Source organism: Poromitra crassiceps (assembly GCF_964638095.1).
Source record: "Poromitra crassiceps genome assembly, chromosome: 28".
NCBI classification, from domain to species: Eukaryota; Metazoa; Chordata; class Actinopteri; order Beryciformes; family Melamphaidae; genus Poromitra; species Poromitra crassiceps.
The window spans coordinates 16,472,831-16,485,966 of NC_139651.1; the positions used below are offsets into that span (position 1 = coordinate 16,472,831).

Genomic DNA, 13,136 nt, shown 5'->3' on the forward strand with positions numbered 1-13,136 from the left:
GCTCTGGCAAACGTGGAGCCGTCTGTCTGCTATGTTGTGACGGGTTGTGCTGTGTTGCACCCTGGGAGATGATTGCATGGTTGTTGATGGTCCTCCAGCCGGAGAGCACTGATTATGTTAGGGTGGAGTGTGGTTTGTGGAGCACGCTGGCTGCACGGTGAGACTCCATCTATCTTCTCTGTTGAAGGACTGTGCATAAAAGTTAATGATGCTCTGCCACTTTAATTAGGAGCAATTGAGCAGGATCATCTAGCATTTTGCACAGGAAAACAGGTTCTTCCAGGGTTGTTTTGGTTAGGTGGGTAGAAACAACTATTGTTTTTAAAGTAATAAAGAACCCAGTGTGGCTCTTTCTTGTAGCTGATTGTAGCCACTGGTTTTGTCCTCCTGTTAGTCCTCCTGTTAGTCCTCCTGTTACTCCTTCTGTTAGTCCTTCTGTTACTCCTCCTGTTAGTCCTCCTGTTAGTCCTTCTGTTAGTCCTCCTGTTAGTCCTCCTGTTACTCCTCCTGTTAGTCCTTCTGTTACTGCTCCTGTTACTCCTCCTGTTAGTCCTCCTGTTAGTCCTCCTATTAGTCCTCCTGTTAGTCCTTCTGTTACTGCTCCTGTTAGTCCTCCTGTTAGTCCTTCTGTTAGTCCTCCTGTTAGTCCTCCTGTTAGTCCTCCTGTTAGTCCTCCTGTTAGTCCTCCTGTTACTCCTCCTGTTAGTCCTTCTGTTACTGCTCCTGTTACTCCTCCTGTTAGTCCTTCTGTTACTCCTCCTGTTAGTCCTCCTGTTAGTCCTCCTGTTAGTCCTCCTGTTAGTCCTTCTGTTACTCCTCCTGTTAGTCCTCCTGTTAGTCCTCCTGTTACTCCTCCTGTTACTGCTCCTGTTAGTCCTCCTGTTAGTCCTTCTGTTACTGCTCCTGTTACTCCTCCTGTTAGTCCTTCTGTTACTGCTCCTGTTACTCCTCCTGTTAGTCCTTCTGTTACTCCTCCTGTTAGTCCTCCTGTTACTCCTCCTGTTAGTCCTCCTGTTAGTCCTTCTGTTAGTCCTCCTGTTAGTCCTCCTGTTACTCCTCCTGTTAGTCCTCCTGTTAGTCCTTCTGTTAGTCCTCCTGTTACTCCTCCTGTTAGTCCTCCTGTTAGTCCTCCTGTTAGTCCTTCTGTTAGTCCTCCTGTTAGACCTCCTGTTAGTCCTCCTGTTAGTCCTCCAGTTAGTCCTTCTGTATAATTCCACCAAACATCAGTGATGGGGATCCTGGAACATCCCCTACTAGATTTTCCCAATGACAAACATGTGCTGCTAAGCCAGATCTCTACATAGACCCTGAGCCTGGTTTAGCAGCATGGGGGGTAGTTTGATCAGACCATATGGATTGATACATGCATTAAAATGTGTACAGTATTTGTGTTGTATCAGTTAAGAGTGCTACGTCTATACACACAGACTAGCACCTCCACTGTATGTTTGTGAGACAGTAGGAGGTGATGGGACTGGGAAGTAATGGGAGGAGGCGTGGCCCTGGAGGTACTGGGTGGTGGTAAATATCTATGAAGTGGAACTGTCACTTTCTAAACTGGTTCCTTCCTGATGTCAACTTCTCTCTTCACCATAACCTAACAATGATGAGAGAGAGAGAGAGAGAGAGAGAGAGAGAGAGAGAGAGAGAGAGAGAGAGAGAGAGATGGAAAGAGAGGGGAGAGAGATTGAGAGACAGACAGAGAGAGAGAGAGAGCAGGAGATGGAGAGAGAGAGAGAGAGAGGGGAGAGACACAGTGAGCAGGATAGAGCGAGAGAGAGAGAGAGAGAGACAGTGAGCAGGAGAGGGAGAGAGAGAGAGAGAGAGACAGTGAGCAGGATAGAGAGAGAGAGAGGGACAGTGAGCAGGATAGAGCGAGAGAGAGAGAGACAGTGAGCAGGAGAGAGAGAGTGGTGACGGTGTGGGAAAAATCAACGACAGCGCTGACGGTTTCCTCTGGCCTCAGATGGAAACGGGCATTTAGCCAAATGACTTCATTCCAACCAGCGTTTCACATCCCAGCATCCCTCCTGCTCCTGCTCCTGCTCCTGCTCCTGCTCCTGCTCCTGCTCCTGCTCCTGCTCCTGCTCCTGCTCCTGGAGTCACAGAACACATCATCACTGCACTCACCCACCGTACAGTCACTCACTGCTAACTACTAATCTCTTGAGACAGACTTTCGACTTGCATCGGAAATCTGTCGGCAAGCTCCGTGAAAAGGGGTGCAGCAGTGCTCACGGGGTGCAGGCTCTGCTCCATCAAAATGGAGCGGACGTGACCGTGCGGTGTGTAGTCAAAATGTACCGTTTAGCAAGTTGTAGCATGTAGCAAGAGTTGTTATTGTTGTTTCATAGCGACGGGAGGATTTGAGCAGTAGTCCAAGTGTCCTTGAGCAAGACACTGCATCCACCAACAAAATGCAGATGTTCGTGGATGTTAGAGGTTTTTTGACCCAATCTGAAAGGAGCTTTATTGAGCAAGAAGACACTAAATCCCTACCAGCTCCAGAACTGCTGTTCTGTACCTGAGCCTGACCTCTGACCTCTGAGGAGGTACAGGGGTGTCCCATCATGCAGCGGTTGATTGATTGTGTCTTGCAGGGTGATTAGTTTGCTTTTCACCACCTGTTTACCTGTGTGAATCCAGTGCTCTTCCAAGCTGTGCGTAGCGTGGGCGTGGCCTCAGCTCTGCCCTCTGGGATCAAAGCGCGTACTACACAACCTGGCTACAAAAAACAGTCATTCAGTCAGTCAGCCCTTCAGTCTGTCTGTTGCAGAGTCTGTGGCTGCCTGCCTACTTAGAGACATGGCGGTGGTCCAAGGCCTCCTTCCTCCGGCGTACTCTTTATTTTTAAACCAGATGTGTTTTTATTGGGTACAGTTTACATTCCCCCGACGCCTAAAATATGCACTGGCCTGTGCACATCTGGGCGCCGCTTTGAGACGGTGGGGCTGCTTCCTCGCTGCTGAACCAGTCACAGAAATGACTAGAATGTCAATGGTCGACAGGGCGGCCTAGTGTTTAGATAGAGCGTCCTTCAGCTACAGGACACGGGCTCGAACCCCCACCCTGCTCAAGTGCTCTGGAGCAAGACACTGAATCACTACCAGGAGTCTTGTACTGTAGGTGGGGCTGACCTCCCTGTGAACGGGGCCAAGAGAGATCTACTGTAAATGATTGATATCAAAGGAGCAATGAAGATGCATCACTGGGCCTGAATGAGGAGACAGACGAGGAGGAATGACCGAAGAAGCCTCTCTGATCCAGGTTGCCTTGTATTCTTTCATTCTTCAGTCATATGGTCACCATCGAAACCAGAAGGCATGAGACAGAGTGCCCTCTGACCCCTGACACCTGTCACACAGCAGTGAGACAGAAGGGTAGATCTTGTGCAACTTATGCTTAGAATAGTGAAGACGGTGAGCGACTTTAAATTGGATCAGCTGATGTCCACTATTAACTGAGCAGGGTTGTATCACAGACAGACTCCTAACCCATATAATGTCAGGTGCAACATGTCATTCCTCGTGTTGAAACGTTCGGTCCAATGAGCGCACCATGTGGGCCAATGATTATCCAATCAGTACCAATTACTCTGAAATGCGAACAGAACTCTGCTTTGAAGGCATTTATTGAAAGGGGAGATGATTTTTGCATTCTCCCCACTGGATTATATTCAGGCGGTCGTATACGTTGCTCTCTAGTGATTGGTTAGGGATACGTTGCTCTCTAGTGATTGGTTAGGGATACGTTGCTCTCTAGTGATTGGTTAGGGAAAATCTAATCCCCCTCTGGGATTCCCCCTATGCAAATCAGTTAGAGTGGAGGCAATGTCAGACTGAGGATGGAAATGGAGTGTAACCAGGTGACTGACAACCTACCTACTGTCCTCTCTATCCACTCGCTGTCGTTACTAGGGCTGGGTGTTGGTTCAAATTTCAAGAATCGATTAGATTCCGATTCACAAGGTTCCGAATCGATGAATCCCGATTCGATTCGATTCCGATTCGATTAATTTCAATATTGATTTGGTTAGTGATACTAAAACATGTTTTTTGAGCTGTAACCTGAATTACATGACTGTCCAGTTATGTAACACAGGGGTTCCCAACCTTTTTTGCACCAAGGACCGGTAGGTACACGGGGAAAAAAAGTTGCGGACTGGTTGTCAATTTTAATGGTTTTAGTTACACATATATTTACTCACCAGGTGGTGATAAAGGGTAAATAACAGCCTTTTCATCTGTCAATAAAGACACTCACAATTATGCACAGTGATTTGATTTCAGCCTATATAATTTCTAAAAGTAGATATTAATGATCAAACATTTCCATTCATGTAGCCTACAGTATTTATGTTTTTGTTTCAACTACAAACATAAATAGCCACACATAGCCTATAATATTATAGCCTGTTTATTTAAAAAAAAATCGATCTCTGGACATATGAATCGATATCAAAGGATTAAAATAAAAATCGGAGAATCAATTTTTTGAACCCAGCCCTAGTCGTTAGTACGGTCAGCTTCAAGTCAAGCTGTCTAGCCTGTGCAATTTAGCTGCAATCACTGGCAAACCTTTACCAGTCACACCCACTTCTGAGTACAGTGTGTGTGTGTGTGTGTGTGTGTGTGTGTGTGTGTGTGTCTGTGTGTGTGTCTGTGTGTGTGTGTGTGTGTGTGTGTGTGTGTGTGTGTGCCCCCTCCGTGACCAGCTAATCTGTCCTCGTCAGCATGTTTGTTCTCTCTCAGCGAGCTCTGTTTGATATCTGAACACAGCTGCCTGTGGGAAAAGATGTGTGTGTGTGTGTGTGTGTGTGTGTGTGTGTGTGTGTGTGTGTTTGCGTGCGTGCGTGCGTGCTTGCATGTATGCGTGCTTGCATATGTGTGTTTTGGCTTGAATGTGCCTATGCTGTCTGTGTGTGCTTTTGTGGTGTGGTGTGTTTGTGTGTGTGTGTGTGTGCCTTCAAAAAGACAATGAGCAAATGCGGGTACAGTCATATTTGCACATTACAACACTGATGTAAACGCGTACAGTGTGTGTGTATGTCTGTGTGTGTGTGTGTATATACTGTGTCCAGGCCTGGGAGTGGTGTGTGTGTGTGTGTATGTCTGTCTGTGTGTGTCTGTCTCTGGGTTTAGTGGGTTATGAGTGAATGTGCATGGCCGCAGTGTGTCACACACACACACACACACACACACACACACACACACACACACACACACACACAGACACACACACACACACACACACACACACACACACACACACACACACACACACACACACACACACACACACACACACACACACACACACACACACACACACACACACACACACACACACACACACACAGCACTCCCAGGCCTGGACAACAGAGCCCAGTGTTTCTCTCTCTGGGTCTCAACAGGCCTGTCAATAGAGCACTGTGTGACAGTTGAGGGTTAATTGCTTTAAAACTGTGCCAAGCCCCCCCCCCCCCACGCCCCAAAGCATTCTGGGAGGTTAGACCTGGCCCACTGGGACTCACTCATCTTTCTCTGTCTTCTGTCTTTGATTTTTTTTTTTTTTTTTTGCACGTTACTTTTTTTGCTGCTTTTCTCTGGACTGTCCTAAGGCACTTCCTGCATGGGCTCATGTACAGTACGAATGAGAGCAGGGATCGATATCCAGGGAAATTCAAATTCTGCACCACCAATTTCCCACAACAAGACCTAGTAACATTCCAGGGAATCCCCCTGCAACAAGACCTAGTAACATTCCAGGCAATCCCCCTGCAACAAGACCTAGTAACATTCCAGAGAATACCCCTGCAACAAGACCTAGTAACATTCCAGGGAATCCCCCTGCAACAAGACCTAGTAACATTCCAGGGAATCCCCCTGCAACAAGACCTAGTAACATTCCAGAGAATACCCCTGCAACAAGACCTAGTAACATTCCAGGGAATACCCCTGCAACAAGACCTAGTAACATTCCAGGGAATACCCCTGCAACAAGACCTAGTAACATTCCAGGGAATACCCCTGCAACAAGACCTAGTAACATTCCAGGGAATACCCCTGCAACAAGACCTAGTCACATTCCAGGGAATACCCCTGCAACAAGACCTAGTAACATTCCAGGGAATGCCCCTGCAACAAGACCTAGTAACATTCCAGGGAATGCCCCTGCAACAAGACCTAGTAACATTCCAGGGAATGCCCCTGCAACAAGACCTAGTAACATTCCAGGGAATATCCCTGCAACAAGACCTAGTAACATTCCAGGGAATACCCCTGCAACAAGACCTAGTAACATTCCAGGGAATACCCCTGCAACAAGACCTAGTAACATTCCAGGGAATACCCCTGCAACAAGACCTAGTAACATTCCAGGGAATGCCCCTGCAACAAGACCTAGTAACATTCCAGGGAATCCCCCTGCAACAAGACCTAGTAACATTCCAGGCAATCCCCCTGCAACAAGACCTAGTAACATTCCAGGGAATACCCCTGCAACAAGACCTAGTAACATTCCAGGGAATCCCCCTGCAACAAGACCTAGTAACATTCCAGGGAATCCCCCTGCAACAAGACCTAGTAACATTCCAGAGAATCCCCCTGCAACAAGACCTAGTAACATTCCAGGGAATCCCCCTGCAACAAGACCTAGTAACATTCCAGGGAATACCCCTGCAACAAGACCTAGTAACATTCCAGGGAATACCCCTGCAACAAGACCTAGTAACATTCCAGGGAATCCCCCTGCAACAAGACCTAGTAACATTCCAGAGAATACCCCTGCAACAAGACCTAGTAACATTCCAGAGAATATCCCTGCAACAAGACCTAGTAACATTCCAGGGAATCCCCCTGCAACAAGACCTAGTAACATTCCAGGGAATACCCCTGCAACAAGACCTAGTAACATTCCAGAGAATATCCCTGCAACAAGACCTAGTAACATTCCAGGGAATCCCCCTGCAACAAGACCTAGTAACATTCCAGGGAATCCCCCTGCAACAAGACCTAGTAACATTCCAGGGAATCCCCCTGCAACAATACCTAGTAACATTCCAGGGAATACCCCTGCAACAAGACCTAGTAACATTCCAGAGAATCCCCCTGCAACAAGACCTAGTAACATTCCAGGGAATCCCCCTGCAACAAGACCTAGTAACATTCCAGGGAATCCCCCTGCAACAAGACCTAGTAACATTCCAGAGAATACCTCTGCAACAAGACCTAGTAACATTCCAGGGAATCCCCCTGCAACAAGACCTAGTAACATTCCAGAGAATACCTCTGCAACAAGACCTAGTAACATTCCAGAGAATACCTCTGCAACAAGACCTAGTAACATTCCAGGGAATCCCCCTGCAACAAGACCTAGTCACATTCCAGAGAATACCTCTGCAACAAGACCTAGTAACATTCCAGGGAATCCCCCTGCAACAAGACCTAGTAACATTCCAGAGAATACCTCTGCAACAAGACCTAGTAACATTCCAGGGAATCCCCCTGCAACAAGACCTAGTAACATTCCAGAGAATACCTCTGCAACAAGACCTAGTAACATTCCAGGGAATCCCCCTGCAACAAGACCTAGTAACATTCCAGAGAATCCCCCTGCAACAAGACCTAGTAACATTCCAGGGAATCCCCCTGCAACAAGACCTAGTAACATTCCAAAGAATCCCCCTGCAACAAGACCTAGTAACATTCCAGAGAATACCCCTGCAACAAGACCTAGTAACATTCCAGGGAATACCTCATATCCCTGCATGGCTGTTACTCAATGTGAATGACAGCAGTAACATAGCATGGAAGGAAGGGCACTTAACGGGTTACAGTTACCCCCCCCCCCCCTTCCCCCCAGCTGCACACCTCAGACCCCCCCTCTCTGTCCCTTGACTGTCCCTTGTCCCATCTGTCCCAGCATTGCTTTGACATGTGAAGAGATGTTAGGACAGACATGTCCCTGAATGTACCTGCATGTGTGAATAATGAAAATCACTAGCAGTCTCTGAAAGGTTATCCTGGTAATTTACTAACCATGTGTGTCTCCGTTCTCTACTTTTCTCACTGATAGGGCTACACTATACTCTGTCTTTCACTTCTGGTTTCCTCTCTTGTTTTCATTCTTAACAGTCCCTCTCAGTTGTAAGTCTATTTTCTTACTGTCGTACCTCTGTGCTGTTTCACTTCCTCCTGTGATTTAGTCAGAAGACTAAACATCGACTCATGCCAGCTCGCCGGTGCCGCAGAGAAATGAGCTGATAGTCAGGCTGTTTCACTGTGTGGACCCTGTGCTCTTTAGGACCCAGGGTTTATTTTGATAATGTGCCAGAGAGGAGTGTCCAGACCTGCTGATTAAGGAAGTGCTATCGGATCCATTTAGTGGCTGGAGGGACCGTGCCTCAGTGGGGTTTGACTGAAAGTCTGGAACTGCTGCAGTTTCCCTGGAATTCTGGAGGTAACACACTCCCTCCTGAACTCTGAACACACCCACACACACGTTTTCTTTAGCCTGATATTCAGACTTCATCGTCAGCTCATAAACTCATTTCCTCTTCTGGTCTGAGATTGCACTCACTTCAGAGCACTTCTATGACGGGGGCGGGCTTCGGTCTTCCTTAACCAATCAGCAGAGACCAAGGTGTCCACGGCAACCTAACCTCGCGTCTCCAGGCTCTTCCCGAGGCAACCGGACGGCACGGCAGGGCAAGCTAACGTAGCTAGCTAATGCTAGCCAGCTTCTCCACCTTAAGCAGCCAAAGTCGGCCGACTTTGTACTTTTCGTTTTAACGAACGTCTTAACGTACACTGCAGTAACTAATAAGACGTTCGTCAAAACGAAAAGTGGCATGGCAAACTGTTGAATAATTATAACACACACACGGGCTTTGTAATTAATGAGTTATTTAATTGCCGACCTGACTGCAGTTCTGAAAGCCCGTTTCTATCGGATATGATTCAGAGCTGCATCAGCAGGAGGAGGAGGGTAACATGTGAGATGATACAGCAGCTGGTGTTAATATGTAAATATAAGGGAAGTGTAAAACTTGTTATACGTTGCCATGCATGATTATAAACATTTATAAAATGTTTTATAAAGCTTTATAAATGCATTATAATGTCTTGTGAATGTGCTCATAATGTATTATAGACATGACCTTCATAGAAAGTGTTTAATAGATTGATTAACATGTTGGTTTAATTGGCTGAGGCCTGCACAGCGGTCATGTGGCTCCCTCATCATGTTCACAGCTGTGGTCCATTTCTGGATTAATTCAAATCACAGTGCAGAATATGAACCCTGCTACTCTGTTAGCCAGGCGTTTGCTCTCCCTTTAGATCAGTGATCTGTTCTTCTTATTGATGTCTGGAGGATTCCTTTAGATCAGTGATCTGTTCTTATTGATGTCTGGAGGATTCCTTTAGATCAGTGATCTGTTCTTCTTATTGATGTCTGGAGGATTCCTTTAGATCAGTGATCTGTTCTTCTTATTGATGTCTGGAGGATTCCTTTAGATCAGTGCTCTGTTCTTCTTATTGATGTCTGGAGGATTCCTTCAGATCAGTGATCTGTTATTCTTATTGATGTCTGGAGGATTCCTTTAGATCAGTGATCTGTTCTTCTTATTGATGTCTGGATGATTCCTTTAGATCAGTGATCTGTTCTTCTTATTGATGTCTGGATGATTCCTTCAGATCAGTGATCTGTTCTTATTGATGTCTGGAGGATTCCTTCAGATCAGTGATCTGTTCTTATTGATGTCTGGAGGATTCCTTCAGATCAGTGATCTGTTCTCCTTATTGATGTCTGGAGGATTCCTTTAGATCAGTGATCTGTTCTCCTTATTGATGTCTGGAGGATTCCTTCAGATCAGTGATCTGTTCTCCTTATTGATGTCTGGAGGATTCCTTTAGATCAGTGATCTGTTCTTCTTATTGATGTCTGGAGGATTCCTTTAGATCAGTGAGCTGTTCTTATTGATGTCTGGAGGATTCCTTTAGATCAGTGCTCTGTTCTTCTTATTGATGTCTGGATGATTCCTTTAGATCAGTGATCTGTTCTTCTTATTGATGTCTGGAGGATTCCTTTAGATCAGTGCTCTGTTCTTATTGATGTCTGGAGGATTCCTTTAGATCAGTGAGCTGTTCTTATTGATGTCTGGAGGATTCCTTTAGATCAGTGATCTGTTCTTCTTATTGATGTCTGGAGGATTCCTTTAGATCAGTGATCTGTTCTTATTGATGTCTGGAGGATTCCTTTAGATCAGTGATCTGTTCTTATTGATGTCTGGAGGATTCCTTTAGATCAGTGCTCTGTTCTTATTGATGTCTGGAGGATTCCTTTAGATCAGTGATCTGTTCTTATTGATGTCTGGAGGATTCCTTTAGATCAGTGATCTGTTCTTATTGATGTCTGGAGGATTCCTTTAGATCAGTGATCTGTTCTTATTGATGTCTGGAGGATTCCTTTAGATCAGTGATCTGTTCTTATTGATGTCTGGAGGATTCCTTTAGATCAGTGATCTGTTCTTATTGATGTCTGGAGGATTCCTTCAGATCAGTGATCTGTTCTTCTTATTGATGTCTGGAGGATTCCTTCAGATCAGTGATCTGTTCTTCTTATTGATGTCTGGAGGATTCCTTTAGATCAGTGATCTGTTCTTATTGATGTCTGGAGGATTCCTTTAGATCAGTGATCTGTTCTTCTTATTGATGTCTGGAGGATTCCTTTAGATCAGTGATCTGTTCTTCTTATTGATGTCTGGAGGATTCCTTCAGATCAGTGTGACACAAGTCGTGTTTCCATTACCCTCAGAAATGCGCAAAATCTAAATATCGCAATAGAAATTGGGTAATGGAAACACGTAAATTTCGAAAAACCTCCCAAATATCGCAAAACGTTTTTGCGCTCTCATGAGGTGGTTTTTCAGACGTGTCGATATAGCAGTTTATCGCAAAAGTGTAATGGAAACACTTTTTCTGCATTAGCACGTCATGTGACCCAGCTTCTCCTTTGGAAAAGCAGCGGAAAATGAGGGAGAAACGGTTCGATAAGCCGTGGCAAAACCTCCGCTGCAAGTGGAAAACTTTGAAGCAACGCTAGCAGAAAGACGAGTGTTATGCAAAATAAATATAAAATAGATAATGTTTAATGGCAGAAATCGGTCCATGGTGACAGCAGGCTGCCTGTGCGCGCATTTGAGCGGCGAGATGAGTGGATGAAAAGCACACACCGGTGCGGTGCTCCTGACTGAAGTGAATACAGTGACTGTGAGTAATTACTCACGTTTCAGGTGCAATGTTATAATACACAACATTCTGATTATTGAACCAAATCAGCCTTTTTCCCCCTCCATCTCTAAATCGGACCAGTTGTAGGCTATTAGGCTACCTTTTTTCCTCTGTCTGTCGCGCTCGCATTCACCGCAGCCAGCAACATTTTGCGACTCATTTTCTTTTGAATTGATAATCAGGCTCGTTTATATGCGTTGTAACTTCATGTTGTCATTTGCATTGACCATTGGTTGGATTTGAGCATGCAGGGGACGGGATATGGGCAGATCCCCGTGCGTAATCACTGTGGCAGCTGCTGGTAACGGGGGAATTGCGTTCAGGTGTGTGCGCCGTCAGACCAAACTCAACTTCAATGGAAACGCCTACAAGTCGCAATTGTACATTGTCGAAGTTGTAGAAATATCGCAATTATTTTGCGAAAAACTGTAATGGAAACACAGCTACAGACAAGGTTACAGCTTCACGTTAAAGCCTACTTGATCTGAGCCTGGATGGAGCAGGTTAGGGAGCTGATTGGGAAAGAATGGGAAGGGCAGAAGAGAAGGAGCAAGGAAGAAGGAGGTAAATGAGGCAGAACCTCCCACGGGTCCACTAGTATTATTAATACGTCTTGGTGAACTCCTGGATGGAGTTCTTTAAAGCACAATGAGTTTTTCTGAGTGTCTGTCAGCTTCACATTCAGAGCTGTCAGTCAAATCGGATTCACATTCAGAGCTGTCAGTCAAATCGGATTCACATTCAGAGCTGTCAGTCAAATCGGATTCACCTTCAGAGCTGTCAGTCAAATCGGATTCACATTCAGAGCTGTCAGTCAAATCGGATTCACATTCAGAGCTGTCAGTCAAATCGGATTCACATTCAGAGCTGTCAGTCAAATCGGATTCACATTCAGAGCTGTCAGTGAAATCGGATTCACATTCAGAGCTGTCAGTCAAATCGGATTCACATTCAGAGCTGTCAGTCAAATCGGATTCACATTCAGAGCTGTCAGTCAAATCGGATTCACAGTCAGAGCTGTCAGTCAAATTGGATTCACATTCAGAGCTGTCAGTCAAATCGGATTCACATTCAGAGCTGTCAGTCAAATCGGATTCACATTCAGAGCTGTCAGTCAAATCGGATTCAGATTCAGAGCTGTCAGTCAAATCAGATTCACATTCAGAGCTGTCAGTCAAATCAGATTCACATTCAGAGCTGTCAGTCAAATCAGATTCACAGTCAGAGCTGTCAGTCAAATTGGATTCACAGTCAGAGCTGTCAGTCAAATTGGATTCACATTCAGAGCTGTCAGTCAAATCAGATTCACATTCAGAGCTGTCAGTCAAATCAGATTCACAGTCAGAGCTGTCAGTCAAATCAGATTCACAGTCAGAGCTGTCAGTCAAATCAGATTCACAGTCAGAGCTGTCAGTCAAATTGGATTCACAGTCAGAGCTGTCAGTCAAATTGGATTCACATTCAGAGCTGTCAGTCAAATCAGATTCACATTCAGAGCTGTCAGTCAAATCAGATTCACAGTCAGAGCTGTCAGTCAAATTGGATTCACAGTCAGAGCTGTCAGTCAAATTGGATTCACATTCAGAGCTGTCAGTCAAATCAGATTCACATTCAGAGCTGTCAGTCAAATCAGATTCACAGTCGGAGCTGTCAGTCAAATCCACCCAGTTTTGGCCAAACTGTTCAAGCCTTCATGTTGCCTGAGAGGCTGTGCCTTTTCTAGCTCAAACAAGTGCTGTTGCTCGCTCTCTTTCCCTCTCCCTCCCTCCCTCCCTCCCTCCCTCCCTCCCTCACACACACACACACACACACACACACACACACACACACACACACACACAC

General features: G+C 45.6%; 1 protein-coding gene across 1 annotated transcript in view; it reads left to right on the plus strand.

Annotated features, from left to right (window-relative positions):
* LOC310799587 (uncharacterized protein) overlaps nt 1-13,136 on the plus strand; it is a gene marked incomplete at its 5' end in the record, with an annotated part of 135,589 nt that overhangs the window by 33,313 nt on the left and 89,140 nt on the right.